We start from the raw sequence: 7,273 nt of genomic DNA, 5'->3' as shown, positions 1-7,273 counted from the left end.
GGAGATGGCCTCAAGCCTTCTTCACTTTCATAGAATCACTACTTTAAGGATTTCATTTTTTATATAAAGTGGAAAACTTAAAGTCCTGCAACTTATGCAAATGTAATCTCTCATTCTCCAAAATTCAACTCAAATCTGAACATAAGTTCTTTGTGGTCACCTCATCCTCGGTATTCCTAGAGCACTTGGTTTTATAAAATTAAAACTGTTTTTTATTAAAGTGATTTTGGCTAACATTTCATCTTCTTCAGCATATATTCATTTCTTTGACTATAATACCTGGCCTCAACTCCCTTTCTCTTTAAGTCCCCCAGCTGTCTTAAGAAGTGCTTATCCCATGAAATGTTCTGCAGTGGCAGAGATGTCCTCTGCACTGGCAGTCACCGGAGTGGTCATATTGGGCAGGGCAGAAAACACAAGCCACATGTGGCCAGTGAGTAACTGACATGTGGCTAGTGTGAGTAAGAAACTAAATTTAAAATCATATTTAATTTTAATTAGTGTAAACTTAAATTTAAATAGTCACACGTGGCTAGTGGCTATTGCATAGACAGAGTGGCTTTACAAGAATGCCTTAACAAGAAAATATCTGTTGAATGAATAATTGGCAACTTATTGGAACATATAGCATTACATGATTTCTACCTTTTTGGTGTATGAAATAATTAAAATTTCAAGCTTTACATTTTATGTCTTAAGTAAAACTTGAGAACTTAATAACTCACCCATGTGAGGACTTTTTATGATCTAAATTATTGAGGTACTTTTGCTTTTATCCTATACTTACCCTTGTTCTTCATTGTCATATAGTTCAAGGATAACTTTTTAAAAAAATTTTTGGATGAAAGCAATAAATTTAATTATTTATTTCATGAGAATAACATAGAAGAGTACACATCTATGTAAGTAAATTTGAAATTTATATGAGTGGATTTGAAATTCAATATAATCTTCTCCAAATTTATGAAGTTACTATAGAACCCTTTATCTTATTAACTCTTTCACTTTCTCCTAATAGGCCAAGTACTTAGGATAATATAGCATCCTGAAAAGTTTTTTTTTCTGGATAGAACCCTGAAGTGTATGGGCATACCTTAATATTTTTCATTCTCCTTCCAATTTTATTTGTACTTGTTCAACAAATAGTTATTAAACCTGTATAAGATGTTAGACACTTTGCCATGTACTGATGCAAGCATAAAAATAAACTCTGTTCAGATGTTTAAGGCTGCAGTTTTAAGGCCAGGAAGCAGTTAATTTCAACATTAATAATAGGTATGGAAAGAGCTGTCTTTGAGGGCAATGACATCCCTAGCATAAAAGATGGGGGAGAGGGTATCACTCTTAAAGTTGTAGGAGACAACCTTGTCATCAGTATAGCCCACGATGCCCTTAAGGGAGCCTTCTGATGCCTTCTTCACTACCTTTCCGATGTCACTGTATTTGTCCGATTTCTCCAGGTGGCAGGTCAGATCCACAACTGACACATTAGGGGTGGTGACAGGGAGTACCATACCAGTGAGCTTCCCATTCTGCTTGGGGATGACTTGCTCACAGCCTTGGCAGTGACAGTAGAACCAGGGATGATGTTCTGGGAAGCCCCTTGGCCATCACAGCACAGCTTCCCAGAGGGGCCATCCACAGTCTTGTGGATGGCAATGATGGCATGGACTGGTCATGAGTCCCTCCACAATGCCAAAGTTGTAACAGGTGACCTTGACCTGGGGGTCCAACAGTTGGCGGTGCAGGAGGCATTGCTGACAGGCTTGAGGGAGTTGTCATACTCATCATTGTTCACACTCATCAGAAACATGGGAGCATCTGAAAAAGGGGCAGAGATGATGAGCTTCTTGCCTCCAACCTCTCAGTCAGTGATCCCCAGTCTTCTCCATAGTAGTGAAGACACCAGTGGACTAAACAACATATTCAATGCCAGCATCACCTCATTTGATGTTGGTGGGATCTTGCTCTTGGAAGATGGAGATGGACTTTCCATTGATGACAAGCTTCCCATTCTCAGCCTTGACTATGCCTTTGAACTTGCCATGAGTAGAATCATACCGGAATACTGCAGACCATGTAGTTGAGGCCAACAAAGGGGTCAGTGGTGGTGATAATATCCATTTTGCCAGAGTTAAAATCAGCCCTGGTAACCAGGTGCTTAATACAGCCAAATCTGTTCACCCCAGCCTTCACCATTGTGTCTCTGGGTTGCAGCCTGCACTGTGAACAAGATGCCACTGTCTGTAGAACAGGAGGAGCAGAGAGCCACAAGTATACACTTCTTGAACACTCACAGCACTACAGCAGGGAATACAAAAGAGCTAAGAAACCTGGTTTAGGTCCTTAAAACTTTGCAAGTTTGCTTGGGTGCCAGAATGAACAAATATCATCATTATTATCAGAAAATATAAAGGTAAAAATAGGATTAAGTCAATAAATGCAAGAGGAATTTTTTAAAAAAGGTCAGTGTGGGTGCAGTATTCTTTTCATAATATACCATTGAGGTAGAAATTATTTGACTCTTCTTTATAGATGAACAAAATGAATATCAAGAAGGCTAAGCAATTTTTGGGAATTTGACTCCAGAGCTTATGTTCTTTCTGTTGTGTTACCATGTTAGAGAAGGCTGGGGTTCGTACTCAAGCTGAGTTAGCAAAACATGTGTTGGGTTGAAATAAACAAAAGGTAGGAATGAACGTGTAAAATCAGAAGGCTTGTCTGATGAGCCAGAGTTGTGTTGTATAGTAAGATGAGTGGGACTTTGGGCCAGAAACAGGTCTTGGAAGCCTTGTACACTAAGGAGCTGATTCTTTTTGTAATACATTCCAGAGTAGGACAATTACACATTTATTTATTTTTCATGGAGAAGGGAAGGGAAGGAGAAAGGAAGGGAGAGAAACATCAATGTGTGGTTGCCTTTCATGAGCCACCCACTGGGGACCTGGCCTGTGCCATGACTGGGAATTGAACCTGCAGCCTTTTGGTTTGCAGGCCCATGCTCAATACACTGAGCTACATGAGCCAGGGCAGGAGAATTGCATATTTAAACAACTAGGAAAGTTTCTTTAGTAGGTGAGGATGGATAATATGGGGAAAAATAGTTGCAATCAAAAGGGTAATTTTTCTGGAAGAAGTTTCAAAGAAAATATTTCATTGGCTACCTAGTTAAAACAAGAAACCTCTTTCTATTATTCTAAACTGAGCTTTGGAGTGAGTGGTATGTATTCATTGTATTTTCACATCTCTTATTTTCTTCTCAGCCTACTCAATGTGGCTCCATAATAACCATTTCCCATTTTATTGCTCAACAATAAAATACTTTTTAAGGGATTACATATTTAGTTGTTTATTTAGGCTGCCTCCACCAGAATATAAGAAAATTTATCCTGTTTGTCTCAGTATCCTTAGAACCTTGAATATATCTTAGCATAGTAGATGCTGTAGAAATGTGCTTTTGAATTTTTATATTGTTGGCTTTTGTTTAAATTATTACAATATCTTTCAGTCTTAGTGTGTAGACATATTTTCATGGCAAGATAAGAAATCGATATTATGCAATGCTTAGCAAAGGACCTCATGGGAGAACTGCATATAAGAATGTAACTAAGTTTAAAATGATGATGGCCTAATTCCAATTACTCAGAAGCTGATTAGTTTGCGAATTGTCCACAGGCCCCCTGCTTCTCTTCTTTCTAACTGCTGCCAACTTTTGGCTAATTTTGTACTCATTAGCACTTCCTCTAGAGCTTGGACAAGGCAAGGTGTAACCTTTGAGTCTGTCCATTGTGCTGCTTGTTAACAACTATGGGGAAGATTTGATGAAATAGAGATTGCAACCATTGGCAAAGATGAGTACTTCATATTATTGTGTATATAATTTATTTATTCATATTATTATTCCTCCTTTATATTTGACCTATTTGAAAGGTAAGTGTGTAATGTGAATATACCTGATGGTCTTCTGATCATGAACTTTCATTGACATGTTCATACATGGATTGTAATGGGAATAGATATTTTAATCCAAAGGTTAAATTCAATATGGTCATCATGGCAAAGTTATTCAATGTAATAGTGTTTATCTTTTATGTCTCTTAATGTTCAAGGAGTTAGACAAGCTGTGTAGCTTTATACAAAAACATTTGTTTTAATAAAGAGTAGACACACACTATATTTTAATGACTTAATTTGATTACAAACCCATATATAAGCAATGAAAATAACAGGTTCTTTTCCTGGACGGTTTAGTTCAGTTGGTTGAGTGTCACTCTGCAAACCAAAAGGTTGCAGATTTGATTCCTGTCAGGCCACATGCCTAGGTTGTGGGTTTGGTCGCCAGTCAGGGCTCAGGCAAAAGGCAACCAATCAATGTGTCTCTCTCTTCTTTCTTGCATTGATTTTTCTTTCTTCCTCTGTTCCCCTCTCAGTAAAAAAATAAAAGAAAAAGGAAAAGAAAATACCAGGTTCTGTAATGTATTGAATTGCAAAATAATGCAGAAATACAAATATGAATAGAAAAATTAGGTATTACAAATTAGACATGAAGCTACATAAACATAAATGGTAATTATAAAGTCAACTTCATTAAAATAAAATCAGTGAAAGAAAAAATATTAATAATGCATATAATTTGCTGCAGGATTCATGGGACTTAAGGTATATCCAATAGTTGCATTTTACAAAGAAATGTAATAAAAATCCTCAACTACATAGACCTACCCAATTGTTTTATGAAATCTTTTCCTTATGCTGCAATGGTTCGAATTTACTGTGTGAGAAAATTCCATTATTTTAATTAGCACATTATTTGTGTAGTTAATAAAGAGTCGAGGACTACACAGGTCAGGAATCAAACCAGAATCTTTCACTTTTCTCCTTTGTGGAAAACACAAAGGAAGTAAAAAAGTCAATTATATTATTTACTTTTTTTGCAAAAGTAAACTCAAAATGGGTCTAGGCTCAAAATTTTGCTAGGTATTTGCTAGGTGTACAGTAAAATAATATAAATGAAAATAAAGGGCATGGCTTGGCTGAATGCAGAAAAGTATAGATTATTTGTAAAGATATTTTATTGATTTTGATTGCTGAACATGATTCAAATAAGCTTTGAATGAGTGTAAATAAGTAAAATTATATCACTTAAAAATATAGTACTTAATAGAGTATATTTCTCAGTATTCTTCAAATATACTTGTCTCAAGTTATGCCATGTTTTACTCAATATGTTTTCAAAAATTATCAAGTGCAATCAGTGACATTCATATTAATCACATTTTATAGTCTTTACAAAGTTTATATAATACAAGATGAGATATAAATACATATACAGATAAGCAAGTTTAGTAGTACTCAAATTCCTAATTTTAAGTGCATTGATACTGCTGTAGATCTCCCAGTGTTGCTATTGTATTATCATGATAAATTCTATTTGCATTAGGAATTCTGAGGGAAGACAAGTAATTTAACATGATATATTATTTATTTTAGCAATGTTTTTGGCCATTGAAGAACCTGCCAGAGAAACATTTACACTTCTGTCAGTGATTGATGAACATTTAACTTTTAAAAAAAATTGTTCATTGTTAAATCTTTACTCATAGATAGTTTTAAACAGAGTTGGTAATGAAATGCTATCCACCAGTTATCAGTAGTTTATGGACCGCATCTGTTCCAAGTGGTCTGTGCCAAAGCCAAACTAGTTGTTAAATATTTTGAATACCATTCTAGTTGTAAATAAAATTTTACTGGCTTTTGTGCATGAAAGCAAAAATTTTACCAGTTGATTACTTGTCTCTGAAAACAAAAAATTTATAGGATTAATGACTTTATTCAACTTATAAAATAAACCACATTTTTCATATTTTCTTAAAACTCACACCAATAACACATAAATGCATTATTGTCATAATAAGGAGTATTGTAATTGACAGAAGGACACCAACAAATGCATTCCAAAGACATACAATTTCTTTAATAATACAAGACAAAGATACCTTTGCAGGGACTGCATAGAACAGCCATTAAAATAGCATGCTCCCAGAGAGAGGAGCTATTTGGCGGATTTTCTCACAAGAACATCCGTTCTTCAGGAGACCACCTATGTGAGGTGAAGGAACCATCAGATGCTAGGAGCTCTTCCTGTTTCCGATTTTCAGAGACTTTCTGTCCTCCTGAGAACTTCTTCACCTGCATTGGATCCCTGGCCACATGACTGCCTGCCACCAGGCACAAGAATACAACAACCTGAGCACATTCCTCACTCATGTCTACATCCATGTGTGAAGCCAGGTCAGTTCCCCAGAAGTGGCTTCAGCTGGCCAGGCTTCATTGGGCTTGTGGGAATCTTCCTGGACTACTAGAATCATTTTCATCAGTTACCTTGGATTATTTGTTTTAATGATGTAAGTTGTGAAATAAATAATTAACTTATTACTTCATTATCTACTTTTCTCAGTTTTGGACAGTTGGACTCTACCAAATTCTTTTTGGTTCCTCACTCTGAACCCAAGTCAATGACATATCTATTCTCCCTTTTCTTACAAGTCCTCTTTCTACAAATAGAAGATGCTATTTTATTCATGTATATCAGACAGTTTGGTTCAGGTTTGTATAGTTATCCATTTAGGGTTGGATGAACTACTTTTATTTGTGGTATGAAATGAAGGGATGGAAGAGGTTCTCATTACCTCAAGGGCTCTACAGATACACAGTGTTCTGGAGTCTTTCCCAGTGGAAGATGGAATAAATTGAGAGACTTTGTCATGTTAACCAACCTAGAAAAAATGCACAAGAAGACACACACACACACACACACACACCCCTCTATGCATTTATAGTTGCATCCATAGAAATGATCTTTTGGATGTGAGGACTTCTTTTCTGATTATTATTTTTTTCCTTTAGAACATAATATCTCACAGGTGGCCATTAACTTCTACCTATGTTCTGCTTCTTTTGAAGCTGGCATAGATAAGAAAGCAGAAGTAACCTTTCCCAAAGTAACAAAACAAAACAAAACAAAGGCAAAATAAGCCTATGTTATGTAATAGGTACAGGGTACTCAGGAATCCAACATAAGAACATATATTAACCCAGTATGCCAAAATGTCTGCTTCCCCTTTTTTCTCAAGAGCACAAATATTTTTAATATGTACAATTAAAAGGCATAAGTGGTTATTTTCAGCTGTGTTCATCATTACTAGGCACATGGGGCAAAATATTTATAGTTGCAAAATAGAAAATCTTTGATTTTTGTTTTCAAATTTCAAAA

General features: G+C 35.8%; 2 pseudogenes; both read right to left on the bottom strand.

Annotated features, from left to right (window-relative positions):
- Positions 1–1,265: 1,265 nt before the first annotated feature.
- LOC114488083 lies at positions 1,266–1,669 on the bottom strand (annotated as a pseudogene).
- A 6-nt stretch (positions 1,670–1,675) lies between these two features.
- On the bottom strand, positions 1,676–2,307 carry LOC118498249 (annotated as a pseudogene).
- Positions 2,308–7,273: the final 4,966 nt, after the last annotated feature.

Source organism: Phyllostomus discolor, chromosome 2 (assembly GCF_004126475.2).
Source record: "Phyllostomus discolor isolate MPI-MPIP mPhyDis1 chromosome 2, mPhyDis1.pri.v3, whole genome shotgun sequence".
NCBI classification, from domain to species: Eukaryota; Metazoa; Chordata; class Mammalia; order Chiroptera; family Phyllostomidae; genus Phyllostomus; species Phyllostomus discolor.
The sequence above is the reverse complement of the archived record's forward strand: the minus strand, read 5'-3'. Positions and strand labels throughout refer to the sequence as shown.